General features: G+C 42.8%; 1 non-coding gene across 1 annotated transcript; it reads left to right on the top strand.

The window, feature by feature from the left end:
* Positions 1-11,323: 11,323 nt before the first annotated feature.
* LOC121865725 lies at positions 11,324-11,452 on the top strand. Its single transcript, XR_006088800.1, has one exon. It is a non-coding gene; the product is annotated as a U11 spliceosomal RNA (small nuclear RNA).
* The last annotated feature ends 82 nt before the right edge of the window (positions 11,453-11,534 follow it).

Below are 11,534 nucleotides of genomic sequence, written 5' to 3'. Positions count from 1 at the left end.
CTTCTTTAACTCGGTAGTTTAAACCTGGTGTTTAATACTACAAATACTACTTTGTTTACTATATCATTTAACTGTTATTTAATTCCGTCGTTTAAACTCATTCATGTAGATCAGATAATTTTTAATTTCAACTTAAAATGATAAAACTTAGCTTTTTTATGTACTTCAATGTAAGTTAGTTGTCTATTTGTGTCTTATATAAACATTATCATGATTATTTTAGATTAGATAAATATATTTATATGTTATGGAGGGCTGATAAGTGGTGAAATTTATATAACAATTGAAAAAATGAAGTTCCTAAATAATACTTTAGTTACCCATTTCAGTTCTCTTACGTGGGTATCAAAGAAAACGGACTAAATTAATGGTAAACTCAAATATTGTACTGGAATGGAGACACGGTGATTTCAATTTGGTTATTCTATGATGATATACAAGTGAAGGAAAGCGGCGGTTATTTTAATCCACATACAGAGAACATCTCCTGAAGGATAACAAGTAAAAAATACCTGGATCTAGCGGATGGCCGCCACATTAGAGGTCACAGTTTAAGGTTATTGAAGAAGCCATAAGTTCAGAAAATTGTGAGGAAAAATTTTAATGGAATGAGAGTTGTGAACTCTTGGGAAAATTTGCCAGAGTGTGTTGTGACGGCACAGTGTCCAGACTTGACCAACACTGGCGTAGGTACAGATACATTCTGAAGCCAGTGCGTGGCCAGTACTTGCCAACAGTGCATAAGAGAGAGCAATGATATGCCCAGTACTTGTCAACAGTGTGTAACAAAGACGTGACCAACCGCCTGATGGTATAGTTATATCAATTGGTGAGTTGTTCTCGAGACGAAGATATTCCTTAGAAAAACTAGATTTTTAACGCAATGGTTTTTAGTTTAAATTCCCACACCTGACATAAACATGCCACTCCCACATCCCCCGTAAAACACTCGGCATCCACCTCATCACCAAACCATGTCCCCCACCCCATCCAATTTATTATAACTATTCGTATGCATAAGGTATAAGCACAATTAACACGTGGCTATGGTCGATGCTCGAGAACCAAGTGACCTCTCAGATGACCCCAAGACTAACACAATAGAGAGGATGACTCGAGACGCCTCCTCACCTCCCAACCCATTATCTGTCCGTCACTTAATGATGATGATAAGCTATTATGATGATAATGGTAACAATATTATAATAACAAATTAGTAGTAGTAATAATAATAATAAAAGCATGCACGTGCCTGTATGTCTATTGTCTTACAAATAACAGTTACAAACACAACGATCAATTGATAGTCCAAACGCCTCGTTTATATGCCCCGCCCACTGATGACGTCATTACCAGGACCACGAAACACCGAGGATTCGAAACCAGGGATTCGAACATGCATCAATTCTCGCGAGAATTTTAAGTAAATTTCTAAGTAATCAAGGTTTATTAAGTTAATTTGCTAATTAATATAACTTAAAGTTATTTTTCTCGTTGGTGGTTCAGTAATAGTGTTCATATCTTCGTTAGTAAACTGGAATTTGGATGAATGAGGGTTCAGTATGGCGGAGTCGAGGCCTTGTTCGCAAATTATCAAGTTTCACAGTGAACTTGGGACAGGGACGATGTTTTACCCGACACCCTCCACCTGCCTCAGTCTGTGTACTGCTCCTGGTTAGTTACTGGTTGACGATACTCAAGACAGCTCGCCTCGCTCTCTGTCCTTCCGCTGGCTGGCTGACTGTTGCTGATGCTACTGGATACTGCTCGCTGATTGCTGTTGATGCTACTGGGCGCTTCTGCTGACCGGTTAGTTCCACTCCTAATTCATTATTGTACAGATAACGTCATATATTACTGCTCCCTTAATTACCAACTGTATACCTCCTCATAGTGCGTCACAAATAGGGTTTATGGAGCGGGATACTGGACGGTAAATCGTTCAGTTAAACCCCGGGACAAGTGTTGGGTATCCCGAGGTTTCTATAGTTTCTCCAAAAGCCTTTTACAAACAACCACAAATATCTTAAAAAAATATAATTCTAGTAAAGTTGTTGCAGTTTCAAGGCCGTACCTAAGTTAAGAGTGTGAAGGTGTCGACTGTCGACTATATGTTAGGATTTATTTTAAATAATTTGGAAAATCTCGGGACAGGACTAGTGGGAAGTGTTTCCGAACATATACAGGTGTATTGAACCGTTAACTGTTGCATACTTTTGGTTGGATTCAGTTGGTTCTCATCGGTTTTGGCTAGACGAAGTTTAGCTAATGATTATTTTTATATAGATAACTTTAAATTCATCAAGGCATTACGTCACTGTTTCGACGTCTGATGTATAATGCTGAATTAGAGTATTGATAATCTTTTCTGACAAGTTATACGGCTTGGCCAGTATAGGGACTATGCCTACGGATTGAAAGAGAAGGGTGGAGAAAGCAATTGACAAAATGATGAATGGAAAGATGGCTTAAAGCTCTAGGATAGTTGTTGAATTTATCCAGCGATTTAGGCGTGTTAATGTTGACCATATGGACGAATAAAATGTACTGTGACAGACGACAGGAGGAAGTGTGTGGTCTAGAATATTTAGAAGGGTAAATTATGATGCACTTGAACATGGGAACTAAAGGAGCCCAAATATACTAGTTCGGTGATGGAAGTCGTAGAGAAACTGATAAAGGAAAGATAAACAGGAGCGGAATGGTTTGGGTTTGTACCAATATTTATGGCCAGGCAGATGGGAAACCTCTTGGGAGAGATGTTGTTTTGCTCTATAAGTAAACTTGGAAGGCATTTGGTAGTGTACCACGTGTGGTAAAGTGCACAATGAGAAGTAACGAGTAGTTACGGCGTTGAGAGATCAAACACCTCAGAAATGGTTAAGGGAGTAATTTGAGGTCAACGTAAGTCTATCAAGTGTCTTGATTCCCGTTCTGTTCATCAGGAAGCTGGAGGCAATTTCTTGGGAGTAGTTGTATGCTGTATAGATTAGTGGCGTGGGTGAGGGACCTGTGGGAAAATATTTCTGAAAGGTGTTGGCAGAGTACACAACAGGGACAATGGAAGAGATGTCAGACTGCAGTATGATGCTGACAAGTGTAGTGTTTTGTATGCAGGAAACTGGGTGCCCACAGTGTGACTGGAGAAACCCTTTGGGGATGTGGCCCTGGTCTATGTTGAGTTCTGTTACCTGGGTGACATGATCAGTGCCGGTGGGGGTGCTGAAGGCTGTTCATTTGGAAGTCAGAAGTAGGGAGGGGGGAGTTTAGGGAGGTGCTACTTTTGACGGCAAAGGACCTTCCCTCCGGGTGAAGTAAAGGAAGAAATTGGAATACACAGAGAAAACCCGCCGTGTTGGGGAGTGTTACTAGATAACCTCTTGCATCTGTCCCTAGCCGGGGATCGAACCCAGGTCTTTCAGAAGGGGCGGGGGCAGTTACCGCTGTACCAACTTGGACAATGACATAAGCCAAGAGTTTTTTTAACGCACATTAGGTGGATGTAAACACGTTGTAGGTAGATTTATTTTGACTACATAAATATACAGTCGTCTTGACTGTACGAAAGCATACTTATAACAGATACATTTATTACTGCAGGAGTGACTGATCTGACGAGGCTGGGAGAGGGGAGGATGACAGCAGTTTGTGACCGCCGCCAGCCGAGATCTTGGTTTCCTCGTCAACATTAACGCCTGATGGTCCTTCAATAAACTTTACACCGAGGTAATTTATCTTGAGCTCAAGTAAATTAGGTTTGCTCGTAAAGTAAAATTAATTTTCAATAGGTTATGTTTGATATTCTTTAAACCAGTTTGAAGTAGTCTTGGTTTTCTCAGGAAGTTGTAAAGATAAATTTGTTTCGTAGTCTTTATAAAATCGGCTTTAAACTAAATTATCTTGTTAAATTTCTTTTTATTGATTACATTGAGTTAATCTTTAAAGCTTAATCTCGTTTGCTAGAAATAATGTTGTACCTGAGGTTTGTAAAGACTTTATAATAATTATTTTTTAGTTAAATTATTTTGTTTTCAAAATGGAATGTTATAGTAAATTAAATTAAGTGTTGTAAAATGTTGAGTAAATTTGTCTTTTAATCATTACAGGTGAGTGAAGAGATTAACCCATCCAGAGTTGGACTTGAGGCATTCCACAAGCAGCGTGCCCACACCTCAGTGACCTGGCCTTCAACAAGCAGCGTGCCCTCACCAGTGACCTGCCCTTCAACAAGAGGCGTGCCCACACCTCAGTGACCTGGCCTTCAACAAGCAGCGTGCCCACCAGTGACCAGCCAGTGACCTGAGCGGCGTGCCCACACCCATGCCACACCTCAGTAACCTTCAGACACCAGTGACCTGCAACAAGAGGCGTGCCCACACCTCAGTGACCAGACCTTCAAGCGCGCCCCCACAGTGACCTGCCCTTCAACAAGAGGCGTGCCCACACCAGTGACATGCCCTTCAACAAGAGGCGTGCCCACACCTCAGTGACCAGACCTTCAAGCGGCGTGCCCACACTAGTGACCTGACCTTCAACAAGAGGCGTGCCCCGCACCAGTGACCAGACCTTCAACCATCATCAGATTGATTGGCTCAACATAGCCTGACTATATATGTACTTAATAAATGCTAATGCCAATTTATAGACTGTCTCGATTGCCTTGTTTGAAGTGACCAGTTTACACGTCGAAATTTTTTCCTAAAATCTAAGTAAAAGACTTTACATGACAACGACAAATTTATTTCTTACAAAATAACAAATTATTCAAATAGTTCATCATTACACAATAGAACTCAATGATTACAAGAGAGTTGTAGAGCTGTAATAAGTTAACTCACAAGAGTTGTATTAGTGCCAGCAAGAGTCTTATTGTTAAGTGAACAATAATGTACATAATTATGTATTTACTCTTGCTGGCACTGAAATACAACCTGTAACTTATTACAACTTTCTTGTAACCATTGTTACAACTTATCTGCATAACATGTTAAATGGGGTAGTCACCTTAGTTAACTACCCATTGGTGGAACAGACCGTCAGCAGTGACGTCACTACCAGCGGTCTACCCATTGGTGGAACAGACCACGTCAGCAGTCTACCCATTGGTGGGACTGAAGCAACTTACAGTGTTTGACTTGTACAATAAAATCAACAAATATTAAATGAACAGAATTATGACGGACAAATTTAAGTTAATCAAAATTAATCCTCGACACCCTAGTGACGACGTCCACACACAGATTATAAGTGTATCACAAAGTCCTCCTTAGTACTGTAAAGTCCTTCCCTCACTCCTACACATCACAGCGAGTCCTTCCCTCACTCCTACACATCACAGCGAGTCCTTCCTACACATCACAGCGCGTCCTTCCCTCACTCCTACACATCACAGCGAGTCCTTCCTTCACTCCTACACATTACAGTGAGTCCTTCCCTCACTCCTACACACATCCTACAGTCTGAGTCCTTCCCTCACTCCTACACATCAGGAGTCCTGGGGAGTCCTTCCTCCTCACTCCTACCACATCAGTGCAGTGAGTCCTTCCCTCACTCCTACACATCTGATGAGTCCTTCCCTCACTCCTACACAATCACAAGTAGTCCTTCCCTCACTCCTACATCAGTCCTTCCTCACACACACATCTGGCGGTCCTTCCCTCCTCCTACACATCACAGTCCTTCCCTCACTCATACATCACAGCAAGTCCTTCCCTCACTCCTACACATCACAGCAAGTCCTTCCCTCACTCCCTACACATGGGTCCTTCCTCACACACATCTAGCAGGTCCTTCCTGCTCTACACATCACATAGTCCTTCCCTCACTCCCACAATCACAGCTTCCCTCATTCCTACACATCAGAGTGAGTCCTTCTCTCTCTCCTACACATCCCAGTGAGTCCTTCCTTCACTTCTACACATCAGTGATTCCTTACTTCACTCCTACGCATCACAGCGAGTCCTTCCTTCACTCCTACGCATCACAGCGAGTCCTTCCTTCACTCCTACACACCACAGTGAGTCCTTCCTTCACTCCTACACATCACAGCGAGTCCTTCCCTCCCTCCTACACATCACAGTGAGTCCTTCCTTCACTCCTACACATCAGTGAGTCCTTCCTTCACTTCTACGCATCAGTGATTCCTTCTTTCACTCCTACACATCACAGCGAGTCCTTCCTTCACTCCTACACACAACAGTGAGTCCTTCCTTCACTCCTACACATCACAGCGAGTCCTTCCCTCCCTCCCTCCCTCCTACACTTGTCTAATCACAAACCTTTAATACACTTATAATCTGCTTAATTTTTATGTGGACGTTTCAGACTGTAACACTTACTTTCACACAACTTAAGACGGGTAACGCAAATTCATGTACGGCAATTCCAACGTTTTTCAGTTTTCTTTTTTCCTCTCGTCTAACTTGGGTGTTGCTTCATCATCTGGACACCAGATTGTGGTTTTCTTCCTCCTTGGGCAGGTAACTTCTGTTTGTGCCTGTAAAATGAATAACAATTAGACAAGTGCTAATATTTTTCTCAGGTATATTGTAGTGCCAATAATTTGACGTGTCGTTCTTCTGCTATCATTTGCAATTCACACTGCTGGACTAAATGTGTAAAACTACTTTCACAAGCCACCATTACCTTTCACAAACAACTCTCCCATTAACGCTACACCACACTTAGGTCACACAGTGCTGCTGCCTGGATGTTCCTTCCATCTCCTTAGCCATTCTTCCGTTTTACCACTTTATTTTTTAATTCTTTCTCTTCTTACTTTAAGTTTGTCTATTACAGTTCCACACCTTTCCATCACTGCCTTATTTCTTCAGTCACTATATAGACTGACGCCTTTACCCCCTTAACCCTTTGACGACGAGTATATTACCCTTTGAGGATGATGGTTTAACCCTTTGAGGACGAATATTTAACCCTTCAGGACTCAAAGGGTTCATGACCACTCACCACCTTATACTCTCCTGTTCATTGCTCTTATACATTATTTACCCGCCCCCTCCACCCGCGCCCCCTCCACCCGCGCCCCCTCCACTCTCCACAAAACTCAAGCGTCTCCCATTCTTCTTCAACCTCTCCTCCACACCACCTTTCTAGTCCCTTAAATCTCTCACCCCACACTACTCCTCCACCTCCTTTACTATTACAATCATCTGCACATCTTTGAATCTCACACACTGGTTCATCTATCCACGAATATTCTCACTTCTGCCTTATAATGGTCATACAATCCATACATCTAATAATTATAAACGGCCTCTCACACCTTCCATAATACCTTGTCATTGTACTTCATTTCATCACATAACTTCACATTTCAACTTAACTCTCACTCTTTCAAACACTCAGGACTTTACTTCCTTCACCTGTCCCCAGCTCACTCCTACTCCGCCCTTCACCTTAGGCATCACCCCCATTACATACCCAAGACCTCAAGTTTTCTTTCACTCAATGCATTCAATTACTATCTATACCGTGATTATATGTACACATCTAAACATCAAATCCAAGGTGATGTTTTTTTTTTTTTTTTAATTTAAGGTGGGCTTCAGAACTCGCCCCACCCCACCCTCGTGCACTGAAAAAGCGTATGTCAAGCTTCTAGGGTCATGTAAGCTTTGAACCTGCAAGATAAGCCTTTAATATTCAAGGATCGCCGAATTTGTTGAAGGAATTTGTCTGTTATAAAAGCCCCTTTTCCTCTATGTTACTATGAAAGACCTATGCAATGCTGTACCACCCTCCCACACACCACCTCCAGACACCACCTCCAGACACCACCCCCCACACACACCACCTCCAGACACCACCCCCACACACACCACCTCCAGAGACCACCCTCCCCACACCACCTCCAGACACCACCCCACACACACCACCTCCAGAGACCACCCCTGCACACCACCTCCAGACACCACCCCACACACACCACCTCCAGAGACTCCCCACCCCACATGTCCACCAACATCACCAAATGTAATATAAACAATACAAATCCCGTATTTACTAATAGCTACATAAATTACATCCTTCATAAACATAACTAACAAAAATTTCAATATATACAAACCTTTTCAGAAGTATTTAAAGTCGCCACCATCAGCAAGAGTTGATGAGTAAGGAAAGGTTTAGGTTCGTTATCTTCCCACTCGTCCACACACCTGTTGAATCGGTGAAATGTACTCGTTAGTTTTATCACCTCGGTATTATGAATCACAATCACTTCCCAGCACCACCACCACAATCACTTCCAGCACCACCACCACAATCACTTCCCCAGCACCACCACCACAATCACTTCCCCAGCACCACCACATAATCACTTCCCCAGCAGCACCGCCACAATCACTTCCCCAGCACCACCACCACAATCACTTCCCCCAGCACCACCACCACAATCACTTCCCCAGCACCACCACCACCACACCACTTCCCCAGCACTCACCACCACCACCACAATCACTTCCCCAGCACCACCACATAATCACTCTGCAGCACCGCCACAATCACTCCCCAGCACCACCACCACAATCACTTCCCCAGCACCACCACACAATCACTCCAGCAGCACCGCCACAATCACTCCCCAGCACCACCACCACAATCACTCCCCAGCACCACCACCACACCACCCCAGCACCACCACCACCACAATCACTCCCCAGCACCACCACACACCACTCCCCAGCACCACCACCACAATCACTTCCCCAGCACCACCACCACCACAATCACTTCCCCAGCACCACCACCACAATCACTCCCCCAGCACCACCACAGTCACTTCCCCAGCACCATCACTCCCCCAGCACCACCACCACAGCACCCCAGCACCATAATCAGTTTTTTAATACCACACAATCAGTTAATCGGAGTCGCCAGCAGGTGTACTTAGCTACGACAGACAATCAGTAGGTCCCAGGAGCGAGGTGGTCCAGCCCGGCAGAAAATCAAACGTATTATGAGCCGACGAGCGCGTGACTACCCCCTGTTCTCAAGTTTACAGTAGGCTCGAAGCATCTCACTGACACACACACACACAGCAAGCCGAGCCACCTTCATTTGAATAATCATACTTAAACGATCATCATTTACGTCAATTAAAAAACATTTCAACTTGTGGCTCACTAATAATAACACTCTGACCTGTACTTAGCTAAATAAAGATTTTGACGAACCGGATTCACAGCTCCATGACCCCAGATACGGATCTTCGTTCATGAAGAGTTTCGAATCCTTGGTGTTTCATGAGGCCTTGAATATGACGTCAGGGGTAGGCGGAGCTTAGGAACAAGGTGTTGGGTTAAGTGATGGTCATTGTGGTTGTTTGTGGTGACCAATAACACCATAAATACGTACATTAGTAATTAACTTAACTTTTTAATGTGTACGTGATCTTTACTTCTCAATTAATATTAATAAAGCTTTATGTTTATCTTTCTAACGAGCCATCCACCAACCAAAACTTATAGAGCATTACCTCTATCTATTTTTGTCTGTCTATATACCGTTAAAAATATATTGAGTTTTTCACGCATCTGTCTATCAATCTAGGTGAACGTCCTTTGATGTGTCTGGACCTGCGCCAGTGTTAGAACTCTCGGAACAATCTGCCAGAGTGTTGAGACGGCACCGAGTGTGAGCTCTTTCAAGATCAAACTTTATAATCTTTCATATGTAAAATTGATATCAATATTCTTCTGTACCGATAATTACGCTCTTCTCTAAAGGCTCTCTTACTTATTTATTTAGAGTTGGTGATACAGCGCGTATTTCACTTATTCTGTCCTGGGCTCGAGTCGTGACCTGCCAGAGAGCGTTTTGACGGCACCAAGGATGAGCTCTTTCAATTTTCCCTTTTATCCTCTTTACCACTGATCGGCTCGTGAGCCGCTTGGGCGGTCGGTCACGTCTCAGTTACACACTATTGGCAACTACTGAATATGCACTGGCTCCTGGGTGAATCTAACCTGCTCCAGTGCTGGCCTTGAAACAGCTCACACTCGGTGCCGTCACAATACTCTCTGGTAGATTGTTCCAAGAGTTCACAACTCTCACTCCGAAATAGTTTGCCCTCACAATTTTCTGGACTTGTGTCTTCTTCAATCTTGAGCTGTGACCCCTTGTGGGGCGAGCGTCCGCCAGCTCCAAGTCAGGACACTCGACTGAGTACACTGGTGTATGCTGTCGAAATCCTTGGCGAAATCTAGGTATATATTGTCGAGCGAATAGGGTAGTAAAAACAAAGATAAAAAACAATAGAAAAGATGAAGCGATCTGGTTGAGCCCAGATTCTTTCTACTCCTACTATATTTCAGTTTCACCACTTTTCTTCAATCCTTAATAATCTTCTTTCACCGCATAACTCATGACTTCAAATTCAAATAGTAAAATAAAGAACTATTTCATACTGCATCTAAGTCATCTGTTACGTACACAAAGAGTAAATCTATTCACTAATCACTATTAACTTTGGGATGCAATAATAGTAAGTTTCCCCTGTCTCTTTGGGAAGTCTCGGGCGACTCATAGAAAAAGGAAACACCTTGAAGGGTTCCTCTGACAAACGACGTTTATGGATATTGTTGGGTCTTTACCCTTGCATAACAATAAATAAGGATAATCAAAGTTAATAGTCACCATATATTAAGAAACCGTTGATATATTATTGAAAATTATAATACAGCACAAGAGCGGAGCCAGGTGGGGGTCCTGGAGGGTCCCAACCCGCTTTTCATCAGAAAATTCCAATACTTTTTCTTTCATGCAGTATTGTACTAAGGCTTTTTTATAGTAAAGAGTAATTAATATTGACACAGAATATCTCCTAATACTAAGTGAACACGGCTTCAAAATAGCCTCAAAATGTCCAGGATTTTGGTCAGATTTTAAAAAAAATCTGGGGGCTTACAGCGACCACCCCCCACCCCAACCCCCAGGCTGGGTGGGCTCGCTGTGCCCGCCATGTTCCCCTACCCACAACTTCTTGAACCCCTCCCCTTTTGATATTCCTGGATCTGCCCCTGTACAGCAAAGTGGGAATGATATGGGATAAATATATACTTCCTCTGTGAACTAAAAGTACCTCTCAGAAGTTCTCAAAATGACAATAATTTGCCTCCTGTTACTAAACTTCAGTTATTCAAAATTATAATAAATGTGAATATATTACTGTTTATATAATTAGTTTAATTATATTAGTTTTATCGTGTATTTAAGATAATCATTACATAAAGATATTAGTTTATTTACAAATATAATACTCGTTTGCTAAGACTACAGGGAGTTGAATTAATCTATCGTAATATAAAAGGGTGCCTGCCGTACTGAGTGGCACTGGGGGCTTTGCCTCCTGGGGTATGGCCATCAAGACATACCCGGCACATAATTTTTAAACACAGAAGGAAGTTCGTATGCCTTGCGCCCGGACTCCTTCTCCTATGTAAAATTCCTGCAGCCCAGTGCTGCTTACTGAAGGACAATCTACAGAGCAGTAATCATGATACTGTACTGTAAAG

The sequence above is a fragment of the Homarus americanus genome, unplaced genomic scaffold (assembly GCF_018991925.1).
Source record: "Homarus americanus isolate GMGI-L3 unplaced genomic scaffold, GMGI_Hamer_2.0 scaffold5099, whole genome shotgun sequence".
Taxonomy (NCBI): Eukaryota; Metazoa; Arthropoda; class Malacostraca; order Decapoda; family Nephropidae; genus Homarus; species Homarus americanus.
This window is presented reverse-complemented; position numbering and strand designations above follow the sequence as displayed.